A 17,598-nucleotide genomic window follows, 5' to 3' on the forward strand; every position below is an offset into this window, starting at 1 on the left:
AGTATTTCAAATCATGGTAAAAGATTCCATTCAATACAGAATGATCGAGTAAATTTTTTATTGTAAATAAGTAGCTGTTGGCAATTATTTTCATCATTTTAAGGGTTCTCATGCGTCCTTTAAGTTCATTGAGTGTTTTTTCAATGACAGTTTATAAACAGTATTTAAAATTGGGTCATTTATTTATGCTAACCGTATATTATAAAAATGAAACACTCGAATTACTAAATATCAGACATTATTCTTTCACACATACACACAAAATGCCAGAATCACACGAAATCACAATAATTACCAGTCCCCATAACTCACAACGAAAAGATCTCTTAGTCACGGACATGGACATCATCAACACATATACTCAGAAATAAGAACAATAATATAAAAAATAAAAAAACCAAAGAGTAAAATCAGCCGGAATGAACACAGAAAGAAAAAAAAAAAACCCCAGTAAGTAGGAGATTGCATCGAGAGATCGCATGTCAAAAAGTCTGATAAAGTAGGAAAACAAGCAACCGAAAGAGAATAAGAGAGAAAAAAAAGAGAGAGAGAGAGAGAGAGATAAGTCAGAGAAAAAGAAGACGAACAACAACAACAGCATAAGAAAATTACAAGAAGGAGAAGAACTAAAGACAAATTGGCTTCATTCGACCCTCCACTGCTTTTCTAAAGACTGCTTGTCTAACTGAGAGACATACACCCATACACACACACACACACTGTAACTAATTAATAGCGTGACTGTGTACCAAAAAGGAATAAGAAGAAGGAGGAGGAACGTCAGAGATTCTTGAGGAAAAAAGGAGATGCCACGAATCCCCTGTCCTTTTTTTTTTTCCTTTTCCTAATTCTTCGACAAAAAGAATCTCCCAAAATAAGGAGAAAAGAACAAAAAAAAAATTGTGTTTCGGTTTCTATCCCTTATTTGACTTTTGTTTCCTTGAATTTTTTCGTTGTTGTACCATCATTTATTTGTTTATTTCTATATCAAAGAAACAAATTTCTGTTGATTTTTTTGTTTTTTAGTTGTATTTTACGCTGCTGTTTTGCCTGATAAGTTTTTGATCTTCGGAAAAGATTTTTTTTTTTCCCTTCCTCTTTTTTAACGTTTTTGTTTAGGATTTTTAGTTTATTGACTTTTACGCGAATTGTAATTTGTTTAGTTCCTTTTTTTTCCATCTTCTTAGATTTCTGTCATGTTTTCCGGCTTTTGTTTTTCTGGTTTTTCTTTAGTTGTTTCGTTCGTTGCTTGTTGACTTGAAGAAGAAAAGGGATTTTATTTATTTTTTTGTTTTGTTATCGGCCTTTTAGAATTGAATTTTAATAAACTTCTGTGGTTTTTTTGCTTGTACTGTGCCGTTGGATGATAGATTCATCAGGATATTGATTTTACCGGGTGATTCTTATTATTGTATTCCTATCCGGAACCTTTTCAGGAGACAATACAGTCGACGTTCGTTATAACGACTCCTCTCGTCTCGTTCCAAGGGGAATGGGGTGTTATATTACGAGGTCATTTAAAAAAAAAACAACTTCTTTACCTTTGAATTCTCAATTCTTTTTTCAAGCTGATAATTTTTTTTTATAATTAATGAGGCACGTATTGGAAGCTAGTAAATTTATTCAAAAAATCTATTTTGAATGGGACTGCTTATGTAAGGCTTTATTGAAGATGTGTGAAGCCTCATAAATCGCATATGTGTTTTGAAGTAATATGACTTTCTCCGAAGATACAGGATGCATAGGTAACAGGGTGTATGGTATTTTACTGGTGAACCGTTGAGTCTAGAAGCAAACTTTTAATTAGAAAAAATATCCAAATAACGTATAGTACTCAGCTATGTCATTGATGTTGCAAGGATGATGGGTGTGTGTGTGTGTGTGTGTGTGTGTGTGTGTGTGTGTGTGTGTGTGTGTGTGTGTTGTAATAATTACAGCATTGATATTGTAATTATTAAAATAAAATAAAAATCAACTTTTTATACGGAGATCATATGCCTAAGAACACAATTACGAAGTTGTTGCCCTGTTTCTCCTGTGGTCAACGAAAAAAATCCTGCGTTTCCAAGTACAATATTCGCTGAGATATTCAAATTCGGAAAACGGAGAAAAGTTGGGTAAAATACAAGTAAACAGTTATACTGGCATTCGAATATCTCAGTGAATATTTCACTTTGGGAACGTGATATTTTTTAGCATCACGAGAGACAGGGCAACAACTTTGTAATTGGGTTCTTGGGCACAGAGTGTCCGCATAAAAAATTAACATTTTTATTTTAATGACTACAATTCCTATGCAACATGAATGACATATCTGATTACCTTCATGTTATTTGGATAACTCGAAGAACAAAACATTTCAACAAAAACATGACTTTATCTTATGTGCAAAAGCGATTCTGAATTTTTATCCTCGAACTGGATGCCGTAATGAGCCTTTGCACATATGCAAATCTACGAATTTAAGGGTTAAGAGGCTTTGTATTTGGGCAGAATAGAAAATGTTGTTGCTCATCTTGTATATTGTAAGGATTTAAAGTGAAAATACATCAGGTTAGAAAATAATAATTAACCGTTGCATGTCAGTTCATGCAAAAACAGTTTTTAAAAAAAAATAAAGTGCCAAAAGTAAATGCTAAGGGGTAGATTTGGAACTGCCAGTGGTGATCACTAATTAAATCACGCATATTAATTTCTGTGAAACATTCATGAACAACAGAATGTAAATTTTCTTACGTCAGTCTATAAATTTCTCACGTTTTCTTAATTTGGGTAACGCAAGTTTATCTGTATGGTCCGCTTGGGCAACGAGAGAATCATCGTGACCATTGGATAATGTTATCCAACAATTTATTTTACAGATTTTACGTCAAAACTTGTCAACACGGTTCATATATAGTACGCAATATAATCGCATATATAGGACCATATTTTCCATCGATTATAAATTATTTGATCTAAATTTGCTTTTGTAAAATTATTTTTTCCTATGACCCAAAATGCAGATTTCCACATTTCGTGTTTTCTTTCTAAATCTGAAGTACAGCCCCTAATTAGAATCCAGTAATTATTCCCTATTTTATTCCATTAGCCAAAGTCGACAAAAAAAATTTATTTGCTCTAATTTTCAATTCTAATTCAGTCTCCTCGTTTGGGAATTAGCTTTTTCTGCTTTAGAGTTCGTATATAGTAGTATATTCGAAACATATACAGTATATACAAACTATATACATTATATAGTAGTATAGTTCGTATATTGTATTTTTAGTTAACTAGACCCGGTACACTACATCATTACTTCTCCATATAGACTGTCGATGTTTACGATTTCAGTTTAATGTTTACTATTTTCTGAAACCTGAAAATTGACCCATAAAAGATTTACACGAACCCATAAACAAAACGTTCACGTATTTACACATTCTAAACATTTCTAAACGTATCATCATTAATCTCACTCACTCGTAAATTTGCCATTTGATTGCAAATGCCGTGTTGGTACGAATTACTCACTGATAACACTCTCGTGAAATCTAAGGAGACTGATTTGTTTTTCCGAAAATGATATATGAACTGTACGTAAACATGGTGAATGAAAAAATTGGACGTATAATGCATACAAATACAGGAAATATTTTTGTTTTGAAAGATATAATCTCAGATCTAATAGTATATTTCATTTCTAAGCAGCACCCAACATTGCAATTGAGAGATAACATCTTATATAAAGCATACTAATCGATCATCAATTTTTCTACGTGAGAGAATTGATCTATCATTTTCTCGCTCCCCTTCACACACACAAGACCTTCTGTAGGAATTATTTCTTAGGAAATTGACGTTTATCACACATGAATTTGTCATGGCAGTGATAAGAACGTGACGTGTATTTGTGAAGCATGGGCATTGCGTAGTCAAATATCTGCCCTGGATTTGAATTGAAAAAAAATATACATATATGGTTATGTTAACATATGAATTCTTATGTATCTTTATTAAATTATTATTGAATTTGGCATTATATTTATATATAAGAAATATTTGCTTATGAATAAAATTTGACATGTATAACTGATAATTTTTTAAAGTGATTTTTTTACATTCAAAATAATGACCAATTGCAAAAATAAAACTCAATGTCAGAACAATGGAAAAAATGATTAAATATTAGTTTGAGGAAACGTAATGATGGAATGAACATAAATTTTGAGAGTAATGTTATTTTTCTAGTTTGAAATAAAAACTAGCGAATGATTTGAATCGAATGAAATGAATGGGAATTACATTGTTACAATAATAAAAATGACATATGTTGAAATTAGGCGGACATAGCTTCGGTTGATTTTAAAACAACGATGAAAAACATAATAACTATCTTAAACTGCATGACATTAGAACAATCATTGCCGAGTTTTCAATATGGTATTCGTATTGTGATTGTTAACAAAATGATATCTGGGGGAAAAATATAGTTACAATCTCCCCAGCTTGCTTACCATTCCCGATTATTTAAAATTATTTATAAAATAACATGGAGAGAAAATTGTGTTTTCCTAGAGTTACGCCGCATTTCGGATATAATTTTAGGATCAGTTTTTTTCCTACTCTAAATGCCACATCAGTGCTCTTAGGTGATTGCTATGCCTGCAGATTCGCTGCAATAGTGAAGGCCTAACACATTGCAATGTGTTAGGCCTTCTCGTGGTGCAATCTGGGTAACGCAAATTCTTCCAAAAGTCATTATACCACTTGATCATTGTTTGGCGCAGTACAACCTTGACGGTTCTTGTACCGATAAAAAAACAAACTCTCATCCAATCCGAAGTTGCATATACACCTTCGAACGGTCGATATGACATATCGCAGCTAATCCGTGGGAAAAATATATGCTTTTGGTGAAATGCTGTTTATGCTCTCTAAAAACCACCCTCTACCGCCTTTGCTATTGAGATTCTACCGCACATTCTATGGCCAAAAATGCTTGTTTAGGTGTCTTATATCATCTTTTGAAGTTTTTCCTTTGAATTTTTAGAATCACCCTGTAGAAAATAATTACCTTTAATAAAATGACACAACCAATAAAATGCGGTAATCAAATGTGAGAAATCTGCGGATCTTTCTCGCAATTATACCAAGACCAATAGCGTAAAGAAAAGTTATTTTCAATGTATTTTACTGTATATACCAACATAATTTGCTGGTAAACTCAATATTTTAAGTCAGAATTCTCATGCTTTAGTGATCCTTCGAGAACTATTTAATCCACAAATGGGAAATTAAAGATTTTACGGGCTATTTCCCAATGAAGAGATACTTGAAATAAATAAAGTCAAAGAGCCTTAAGGGTAAACCAATACCTCTTAGATAGCCTGCGAACTATCTAGGAAGTATTAGATAAACTACTTGAAAATTTGAGCACGGGCTCGAAAAATCGGCAAGCCTTAGGTTGTGTGAGAGATGGACTGATATCGACGTCCGTCTCTTCTTATTATTTATCCTCTAGTATCATCTTCACCTACGCCTTACGAACGAGCCGTTGTTATCTTCACTGACGTCTTAATCCCACACCAACCCGGAAACCTAACTACTATATATGTCAGAAATAATAATAGTAAAGAGTTAGAAAAAAAAACCTTAAGACACTACCTACGCATATTCTTCTCTTTTAAAGGAACTCGCTTCGATGGAAAAGAAAATCGAAGGACTAAAATTCGATTAACTCACCCAAGGCCGTCCCGAGAGCGATCCGTTCGACACCGAACCCAACACCTATGAGGTGTGAGCCTATACATATATACTTACTTCGTGGTATAGGAAAAGAGATGGAAAGTAATATACAAAACGCCGATGTATCAGACGTTTGGCATTTTTCGCACGATAATAATAATAATGTCCGCTTTCATTATGTTCAGACAAATATTTATGGCTATCGGACAAAATGACTGCTTTTATCAAGATAGGCGTTCATGGCTGAAAAATAATGAACGATATCACACGAACCTTATTTGAAAAATTTCCTTACAGCAGCTGGGGGATATGGTTAAAAAAATGATTCATGGGTATGGGATGGTCACTATACCGTATAGGGATTAAATACAAAATTAGGAGGTGTATAATACGATGGGCTTGTGTTTGCTTGGGCTTACGTATGGGGAATGCATGAACCAGAAGCCTCGATCGGTATGTGTGATACGCTATCATCCTCATCATGTTTGGATCTTCATATTCATCAAATCTTACACAACACCAGCCTCTATTCTCAAAGTCATTCATCACCAGCTAAGATGAAAGACCTACGTTTAATCTACTGGAGAATATATTTGAAATGATCGATATATATATGAGATTAAGTATGATCGATTGCTTTATCAGAATTACTTGTAGGAAGACTTGTTTTTTTTAGTTAACACATTGCTGCGTGTCATCGGAATTTCACAATAGGTCTGTTAATTTATATACTTCGTATAAAATTAATATTATAATCAGTCATTAATAAAGTTAATACTATGAAATAGTATACATTTCATACATGACAGCAAAAGAATAGCATTTTATTATTATTGAGATTTAGCCCTTGCACACAAGTTTTCTTTTTTCTAAAAAACTATTTATAAACTAGAATTGCACAAAACACTTACACATAATAAATAACAACTGTTATTCATTATAATGCCATTCGTAATGAAAGAAACGGAAACGCGGATCAGTATTTAGGTATAGTTATGCAGCCAATAAATATATAAAAATTTATGTATCGTTTGTTGTTGCTTTTTTTTTTTTCATTGTAACGGCACGCGTTTCAAAGTACATTGTCAGAAAATACATCATCTGGTGTAACGGCAACTTATATTCCTGATAGATTGAAATTATGTTAGGAATATTGTTTCTTAATAGCTATAATACCCGGTGATGCTCCGGTTTTTTTCAATTACTGGGAGAATTGAAAAAAAGTGGCAAACTATTGTAAAGGCATATACATGTCTGAAACACATTGTTTGGGAATCACAGTAACCAAAGTAAACATTCCACGAGTCATTATTGCGGCCCCGGAATCATTGTTGCCCGACAGCTTTTTGCAATTTCGGGCATTTTCTCAGCTCTGACAAACTTTTAAAGTAGCCTATCGTTTAAATATGGTCCCGTTTGGTATATATGCAAAATTTATAGCGAAGATCCGTATGAAATTGTAGATTTGTATAGGTGACACACACACACAGAAAATCAATTTTACTTATAAAGATTATTTTTAGGAAAAAAAAACTGTTTTTCCCGAACAATATTTATTACAAAAAAACAAAAATTGAAGTAGAACGATGTTCTAATTGTTCGATAGAAAAAACTAAAGAACGATGTGTTCGGAGAGACAAATTTCTTTGAAACAGTATTTTTTTACAACAATGAATAGAAATAAATTAGTATCCCGGTTTTTAAAATTACTGAGGAGCAAATATTATCAAGCTGGTAATTAACAATAATTCTACAACCGTATTTTTTTCCTTAATAAATTAACCCTTTCAGACCCTGCTGCCACAAATGTTTGATGCTGCTTTTCCTTATCGTAGAAATTTTTCTTTTGACCTGAGGGAGTTAAGCCCAGACTTATTTCCAGTTATTTATGTAGGTTTTAACTTGGAAATATGGTGAATATGGACTTTGGGGGCTTTCATCAGAGGGTAGGACGTAAAGTTGAACTTTCAGGGGGGTTATTAATATGGCTTCCAGGAGAAAGTTCCTCCGGGAACAGTGTGATTTATTACATAAAATTTAGCGATAAAATTCTGGGATGTGGCCCGCCTAACAATTCGAAAGGAAAAAAACAGTCAAAGACGAGATTAAATATATGTTTTTAAATTTAACTCACGAAGAGCAATTCTGTAGTATTAAAATTGTGAATTATTTTCAAGATTCACTAGTATCCTTACCAGTTGAAGCATTCCCACAGTCGCCTTAGCAAGTTCGTGCGCCTGAGGCCAAAGCACTTAAGAGGCCCTGATTTCATATATTTTGGGAGAGAAAAGTTACCATTAAAACGTAAATAAATGAATCAAGCAGACTTTGATTAAGAACACGTTAATGGGAGAAATAATTAATCTACATAATTTTTGCTCAGAATTTTATGCACGGAAATAATTTTAGAATTAACGAAAATTCAAATTTAATGAAAACGAAATAGTTTTAAAATTCAAATAAAACTTCCCAATAATTTAGAGCTTCTGGTTGTTTGAGAGGGGTGGGAAGTTTGACCTACCAGTTATGCTAATTAGTTCAATGTAGGTATTCAATTTTGCATTTATTTTATTTATTATTTATTATTTTATTTGTTAGTGCAGTAAAACCTCCTCTAACGGCAAGTAACCTCCGAGCAATTGCCGTTTCGGACATGAAGTCGGAAAAAAAAATACGCATATCGTTGTAAGAAAAATAATTTTCAAGCTAATTTTCAAGAAAATCAGCACCCCTTCCCCCGAAATCTATGGGGGAAAAACTGCGTATGGTTTCTTCCCTGGGTATAAATGCTAGATGCGTATATTGAGGGCAGTGAAGTGGTAAAAAGGGCCCTTAAGTCCTTAAGTGACCTATAGTTGTAGTACATGCCACAAGTGATCTGTAAATAGGCTGCGGGTCACTGAAGTGATCTGAGAATGTGCCAGTTAGTCCATTCCTACAAAATTAGGTTTGAGATCATGGGCCGGATCAGGTGACTTTGAGCGCCACATTTGACCCTCACGTCATGGGTTGAGGATGTATGGTCTAGCTAATCGTGGGTGCAAATAAATTAATAAATTAGGGGTTGCTGGTACAACATCTTGGCCCATATTTCACTAAGTCGTTTTTGTTGTGTTCTACCTCAGCACTGCAAGCCTAAATTTTGAGATGCCAAAATAGTGCTATATTTCCAATCGTTAAATTTGCCCTCCCCCTTTGTTCCGGCGCCTGGGGTACCGGACCCGTCTGATTCCTTCTAGTTGCGGTGTATCAGTTAATATCAATTATTATAATATTACAGTAGCAATATATTCTTATATAATCAGTTATATTATTAACGTAATCAATAACACAACGGATCATTATTTTACATGTTATATACATCGCAAATTTTATATAATTGCTTTTTTTTCGGAAATAAAACAGCCATGCCCAATAACGGCCACTTCCCAACAGCTGCCACATTTTCACGGCCCCGTTAGTGGCCGTTGTTGGGAATTTTCATTGTATTATTTTTAAATTTCTGTGTTAGTATAGTTTGTATAAATTTCAGTTTTGCATAAAAATAGCTATGATTTGAGGAAATGTATTTATGTTACTGCCAAAGCCCGAATTGAGGATAATTCGTGACGGGGCCGGCGACTTCGCAAATTGGCCAAGAGTTCTTGAAAAACTCCGAATTACAGAATGATTTGCCAAGTGGCCGGAGGTCCCTGGCCAAAGCTCGATGTGCTGATGTAAGACGGCCAGGTGGGATCAAAATACTTCTTTTTATTGCCAACGTGTGATGTCTATACATAGCAGCTGTATTGGATTAGCTACATAAATGACGAGAGAGAAAAAGGCGAAATTTAAGAGAGAAACTGTAAAAATAATTATGTATAAACATAGTTTTTGTGTCAAATTTTGGAGAAAAAATGATTACAATTAAAAAATGTATATTTTGTAATGTATGCTTTTTTATGAATAAATTGCCAGAGGTATCCAGTCCGTGTGGACAATGAGCCGATATTGCGATATGGCGATGTGGCCTGGGTATCTTTCGGTTTGACGGTTGTCATAACTAACGTAGACACACAGTAATTATCACGAAAAACTACGCCAACTTGACGACGATCCCGAATAATGTGTTTTGTTACCGGACTTTGGCCAAGGATCCCATTCCAAGTGGCCGGCCTCGTCACGAATTAATCAATTTCGGGCTTTGGCAGTAATATATATACATCATACAAGAAAATAAAAAATTCCACAAATATATTCGGTAAAACATTCCAAGTTTTATTCACTCAATCAAGCCGTCACGTCGTAGTAGTATATCACAAGAGTTATTTGACGGGATTAAGTCAAGTATATTAATATATTTCTCACATTTTTAAATCACACGCATTCATTGATTTCACCTCGTAGAACAAATTCACATTTCTCACATTTTAAAATATACATATTTTTAACCCCGAATTCCCAAAATATCTCTCTATGAAACCCGAAACTGTATTTAAAAAACGGGAAAAAAAAGAAAAGAAAACAATGAAGAAGGTTTCCTTCTTGAGGAAAAAAAAAGAAGATAATTTTTCTTTTCTTTTTTTCTTCCAGAAGACGAGATTTCCATAATCCCCATCTTTCCTGGAAGAAGCGATTTCTTGTGCCGCGTTTTGAGTTGAAATTTATTAATGCTTCCACACAGTAGAGTGAGAGGGCAATTCCGATAAATTACACGTTTCCTCGCCGATGAAATTTTAAGGAGAAGAGAAAAAAAAATCATTTCCTGGAGAAGAGCTTAAGATGATAAAAATAAAACGAAAAAAAGCGTAGAAAACGTGATGCTGCTTCTACGTACATTTCCTCCCTCACACTTTTCTAGCTTTTTTTTTTTTTAGAGAAGAGCTCGAGCCATATATTGATTTAGCACTAAGTATTCGAAGCTCTCGAAGCCGTAAAACACCGAATGTTATTGCGTAAATTACCTTAAGTTGGATAGAGTAAGGGGATGGGGGGGGGGGTTGCGTTGGTGTGTGTGTGTGTGTCCTGGACATGAAGCATGAGATATGTCTCCAGAAATTGGCCATAAATCTGTGACTCTAAAGGCGTAGAGAGAGAGAGAGAGAGAAGATATGCCAATTCCAACGAGAAACCGATACTAGGCACAGTGAGAAAATAACCTCTTTTCTACCGGCCATCTATAACTGGCAGAAGCATGGATTGGAAAATCTCCTCTTCGAAAAACAATATATAACCATTAAAATTATTTAAATGCAAGCGCATTATTCTTCAAAGTAATCTACAAAAGAGTTTTTTTTTTTTTGCTCCTCCTCCTCCGTTGCATACTTACCATTCATCATGTTCCGAGTTACTGGAATCTGAGATACTTTTTTAGAAAAGGGGGAAAAATATGTATTTTAATACATATATATACATTATTATTATTATTTTTTTTTAAATTAAATCCCAGCAGAAAATGTAAAGTTGTTTCAATGCAAAAAATATTATTTTTTTGTGATTATTATTATTATTATTATTATTACTCTGAGCACTAGAAATGAAGTAATAATCGGTTATAAATGATATCTGAAATGAGAAGTGTTTGAAAGCATCAATTAAATCGTGATTAATTTATGACCCGTTATCAATACCGTAATTTAATTGAATGAGTTATAATAGTTGGAAATTAATGATAAAATTAATGATACATGAAATACAAAAGGGATTGTAACAACATGAAGAAATTTAAATTGTTTTATGAAATATTTCATAAGAATTCACGATATTTCAATACCTCCCCAAGAAGTTTGTACGTTGAGTTTTGAGCATCGTCCCTTTATATTGAACTAAACTCTAATGTGTTTATTAAACTGGTATTTTTTCAATTCAAAGTTGAGTTAAAAATGCAAAATATCTTGAAAATATTTTACACAGAATGTCCTAATTCGACTTTTATCTCATCACCTGTTCGTCATAGAGGCATGGTTTCAAAAAATGCTCAAAATGTGTTCAAAAATCACTCTGTACCAGTTTCGAGGGTCCATATACAGTGTGTCATAAAACATAAAAATCTAAATTTTTATACGGTCCTCCCGTCCTCTAACTTTTAATTGAAACATTTTACCCTGTCTCCCTTGAGACCAACAAAAAAAAAAATCTCATGTGTTTCTAAGTGAAATATTCGCAGAAATATCTCTCATTTACAAAAATCATTGCATTTTAGAATTCAAATATCTCAGCGAATATTGCACTTAGAAACGGGGGAATGCTTTTTTTTTGGTTTACCTCAGGAGAGACAGGAAGACAACTCTTTCCGCTCTTAACTGGAAGTTAGAGGATAGGGGGACCGTGTAAAAAAATGGAAAATGCCTGAATTATCATGTTACGTGAGTAAGTATCGTGATGAAGGTCTTCCTGCTCCCTGAGGAACTTTGGGAGAAACACTACTAGTATTTGACCATACATTAATTCGAGCATATTCTTCTGCGGAATTTTTATGAATCTGTACGCGCCGGAATGTTTATTTTTAGTACAGTAAAACTCATCTTAACAGATACCACTCAGATGTGGGCACCCCTCTTTTACTGCCAAATAATAATTTCTCCGAGTTGAACAAAACTACACTTTTCAAACCCCTGATAAACATCACCCCTATTTTACGGACGAATTTTTTTGTACCGCCTGTGACTGCAAAAGAGAGGCTTTACTATATGTGTATGGCTTTTAACGCATTTATGATGTCAGAGTTATATTTGTTTCGTGTTCTTGTTTTGGCGGCCATCTGTCTTCCATATTTTGGAATGTATAATGTTAAAGGTCTGCCTGCTCTCTGTGGAGAGATCAAATGGATGACTGGCCCCGCATTCGCGCCTCGAATCTGTATTTCAGTACACAGTAATTTCCCGAAGTTATGTGATAGGTGGGCCGACGATAACAGCGTAAGTCGAATTCGTGTAAGTTGAATAGTCAAAAGTCTGGTAACAGCTTATTTTCAGGAATTCCAAAACAGTTTCTGTATTTGAAATTATAATGTTCATTAGCTCAGTGTGTCACGAAGGGGAAATAAACCAAAAAATTAATTTTCTGTGTACATAAATTTGACGGGGGTGCGACGTCCATTACGGCTTCCTTTTTTTTTCCTATCGGAAAAATCACAAATCTTTCACGAACATTTAAAAATTTTATATTCACTTTAGTTTCTGAAATTTAACGCGGGCTTCTGCCACCCGGCAGTCGAGGAGTTAAGGAGCTAGCCCCTGACTGCGCAGGTCTGCGTTCGAATCCCTATTCGGGCATGTCACCTAACACTAACGAATTCCTGGACAGATCTCTTGGGAATACGTCCGGATCACGTATTATTAAAATAAAAATAATTGGTTATTTTAGAGTACTAATTTCAGCAACATCAACTTCTCCGGAAATCAACAAAATTTACCCACATTTTGTGCCATTAAATTGTAATCATTTTATTAAGACATCCTCTCATTAAAACACATTTCCAAACATCGTTGCAAGACATTCGAACGTAATATTTGAAGTTGTTTCTTATATGGGAAAAAATATCATAGAGTTTTCAGAAAAGATAATATTAATGGAAAACATTAGCATATATATAAATAAGGCTTGCCATCACCATATATTAAAAAATATATTAAGAAAACTTTTGGGACAGGCAGAACAAAAACTGAAACACAGTTTAGACATAAACATGTTCAAAATGTTTTAAAATTGGAAACTGAAAAATGCATAGCAGGGAAAAATGCTTTCGGCAAATTTTCGTGCACCAACTCTATTCCTAATGAGAAAATTTCGAAATTATTTGCAATTACAAATACGAACACCAAAAATGAAGTTTATAAATATTTATGAAATTTTTATCACAGAGACAACACAAAATATGTATTTTTCGATTCGATTGGCCTAATTCAGAAAGCAAATACCTATACGAAAAGTTGCATAAGATATCTACGTTTGTTACATTACATTAGAAATTCTGTAGCAGATTTTGGTTTTAAGGAAGAATGTCCTTGATTTTTTTCTAAAAAATAGGTAAAAAACTAAATAAAAATAAGTAACGTATATTCGTCGCAATTTTTTTTTTCGCAATTGATACTTTTGCGCAATTTTCCATTTTTGGGGGCATCAAGTTGATAAATCACCTTGCTTTTCTTCCACTTGTTTGAAAATTCTCCAACACGAGACAAAGCTGCTGCTGAGGTTTTTTTTTTGAGAGTCAGGGAGTGATCTGTTGCGTGATGAGAATTAAATTCCTCATAACTGTTATTCGAACAGTTGTAAGTAGTGAAAACTTTCGGAGGAGAAAAATGCAGGTCGTGTTTTCATCATTTAACTGGGAAGGGAAAAAACCCCAGCTATATAGAATACGACACATTTTATTCTTTGACCAAATGTGTTTTTGATACTAAATTCTTTGGTTCTGAAATAGTTGAACGTGATTAAATTTAACAAATTTATTTACTTTCACCCAGATGGAACACTGGAAACTTCGATTTTTCAATTACGTGCTCTGAATCATCACTTGGAAATTGAAATTTAGATAAAATATGTTTAGTATAGCACAATTACGAGGTCGCACGTTGTCTAAATTTTCTAAAGTTATGCAATTTTACTATTGAAAGTTTATTCAGTATTTTATTAGAACAGCAATTATTTCTTTAAAAATTAAAATTACTTTAGTTGCTTCATAAGAACTGAGTGTATTCAAAATATCGTTTTTTATTATCACCAAAGATATCGACAACAGAACTTCGTACTTAATAATATAAATTGTTAATTGGTGAATTTCATTCATCTACTATCAAAGTGTAATATAAAATAATTAGTTCAAAAAAATGAAAAGTTTCATTTTTTGTATTAATAGTAGTAACCATAGTTTCGGATGTTTCGAGAACCAAAAGTGCAGGTACAATAACTAACTTTAATCATAAATACTCTCTACTGTATAATCCGCGGATTATAGGTTAAAAAATTATATTTATTAAGGCGGATTATACGTTGCTGTGCGCCTTATCCTTTAGTTTCTTTTTTCTATGAGGTTGGAATATACATATACAAAATTAATTTGAAATATATAATTTTAAAGATTTATAGATGGTGTGTAATACAGAAAAAAAAAGCATTTTTCTATACAAAAACATAATAAAAAAACTTTTAGTTCTTAGGATTTATTTTTGATGAATGAAATTTCCACATGAGGATTATCCGCAAGAAAATACCGTTTACCCCCTTCGTGAATATATTCATAAAAATGACATATTTGATGGGTTTTTTTTTCTTCCAGCATATTCTGCAGAAACTTGTGCATCAATAATAAACATTTCTATAAAATAGCGATGACCAATAAAAACTGATGCTTCTTCAATATTTTATTTTCAATACCAATACACATGAATGACGATTTTCGGCCAGTATGAATATTGACTTCTTATTTGCTAGAGACGCGGGAAGAAAACGAAACTTTCCCGGCTTCTGCGCGTGGAAGAACAGCCGTAGAAATTCGTGTCTCTAGCCGTAGCAAATCGTTATAATTTGCATACGTATGTATCTACCAGCCGCGTAAACTTTACATATTTTTACTACATTATTTGCATAGTCTGGAGGAAAAATCATAGGCATTAATTTTTAGGCGAATAGTTAAAAGAAATGCTTTTATTGTATTCAATTTTCATTTCAATCTTTTATAGGTGATACTGCTTGGAGAATTCAATGCAGCATTAATATATCAAACCCTACAACTTCAATTAGTTTTATTCCCCCAATCCATAAAAAAGCTACTCTAGTACAATACTGAATTAACCAATGTTTTTATTTTAAAAGTTGAATGATTATATATTAGCTGAACGTTTTAAATGACGAAACATTGGCAATTCAGCATTACTTTCCTTTTAATAAAAATTTTAAAATATTTCTAAGCGTTCCAGTAAAAATTTTGTTCCTAGTCCGCAGATAGAAAAATACCAAAGATATAAGTTCATCCTACAGTGGAACCTTCCATATCGAACACTCCCGGTAGTGGACAGTTTCAGTTGATGGACACATTTCCAATCCCATGGAGTAGTTTATCTTTGTATCACACAACTTATTAACGGACACTCCCCGTTAGCAGACACATTTTTCGGTAATATGAATATTCGTTATTAAGAGGTTTCTCTATACTGTATATAGCTTCTGCTTATACTTCTAAATTTAAAAATGTGTACTTATTATTTAAAAATACGTATATAGAGTGTAGAAATATTACACAATTTAAGCAGTTTTTTTAATCCTTATAAAATGCATGAAATAATTGGAAAAAAAAAGAAATTATTAATCAAAGAGGAAATCAATGCATTTTCAAACGTTTGATAATTTCCATAAAAAATATAAATAATACAGTATAAATCAAGGTTAAGTAATGGTCATTGATCATTTTTGTCGCAACACGGTAATTTTCTGCACTCGAGGGCTAATTAGACAGGGACCTACAATTTATTCCCGATTCCAAGCAGCAGCCTATTTTATACTCACCGAGAGGTTGGTGCGCTAACCCCTCGACGTGGGACTCCCTGAAGTAGCACTTTTTTCTGGGATCATGTCACCGGATTGAAAATCACATGTCATATATTTTCCACAGACTACTAAATTTTACTTAACTCATTCATATGGGCAGTTATATGCTAAATTATATAATATACTTAAAATAGAATTTTATCAAAGAAATCATACGTAAAATTCATGATATTTTCTACTTGTGAACATTTTATGAAATCATTTACAAAACCGACATTTAAAGTATACTTTAAGCAATCGGATTTTTTTTTCTCAAAATTTCAAGAATGTTTTTAGCCATGGTTTTTCAAACGGCTAAATAATCAATCAAATACAAATTTAGATTGCTTTGAATGCGAAGATATTAAATTATTTTTATAAATGTATCCATTTATCATATGCAACACTATATATTTTAAAACAGTGTATATTTAAATTATCTTATATAAATTTTCATGGAATTGGGGGTAGCATTAAAAACAGACATACGTGTACAGCAGAAACTGAAAATGTTAATGGAAAAAGAAATGTTATTCAATAAATAGTAAATAATATTGAAAGAAAATAAGTGTAGAGTAAATGAAATGAAAAATCTGAATCAAATTTGTTTTGAAGTTTTTGTTATATACTGTATGAAATTAGTTTTCTTTTTATTTGCCTAAATTTCATAATAAATTATTATATAACTATTTTAGCACCAGTTAGAAATCACTAAACCCCGCTTGAAAATGGCATCTATTTATTAATAAAGTAGGCTTTCTTCCGATTCTAAGGGGTGCAGGGAAAGGTTTTCCATTCAGAAACCATTGTTACAAAATGCTGAGCTTGTCAATGCTGAAATAAGAAACTTTTATGGAAGCGAGATATCTCGTCATTGCCGCTTAAAAGGTAAATGATGTCAAGTTCATATACGAAAAAGATTCATTCAGTAAAAATTTTCTCTAGATATTATGCATATATCTGCATCAGCAGGGTTTCTTTTTTCTCAACCTAACCTTTTTTGACTCTTGGAGCCTTTTTCGGTGTATAATTTCTATGGTGGAGCCCGTAGGCCAATATTTTATTTGTTAATCAAAATTACTGATTTATATTTATTATTTAAAAGTATATTTAATTTTTTTTGCAAATTTGCTGCTTTCTTTTATTTTTCTTGTGCGACCGCGGAGCCCCTGGGGAGTGCACAGGGAACACCGGTTGGGAACCGTTGATCTAAACTCATAATTTCTCAAACTTTTTGTTCCATCGCCCCCTTCTTTAGAAATTTTTTATTCCCATCGTCCCCTAGAGGGCGATATTGTCCACTTTGGGAACCACTGATTTATATGATTCATATGGTTCTATTAATAAAATTCCATTTATCTATAG

General features: G+C 33.0%; 1 long non-coding RNA gene across 1 annotated transcript in view; it reads right to left on the bottom strand.

Annotated features, from left to right (window-relative positions):
- Window positions 1-17,598, bottom strand: part of LOC149081774 (uncharacterized) — a 44,355-nt gene that overhangs the window by 23,889 nt on the left and 2,868 nt on the right. The window lies entirely within an intron of this gene.

This window comes from Pholcus phalangioides, unplaced genomic scaffold (assembly GCF_987345545.1).
Source record: "Pholcus phalangioides strain wild (caught in Gottingen) unplaced genomic scaffold, Ppha-v1.0 ptg000009l_1, whole genome shotgun sequence".
Lineage (NCBI taxonomy): Eukaryota > Metazoa > Arthropoda > Arachnida > Araneae > Pholcidae > Pholcus > Pholcus phalangioides.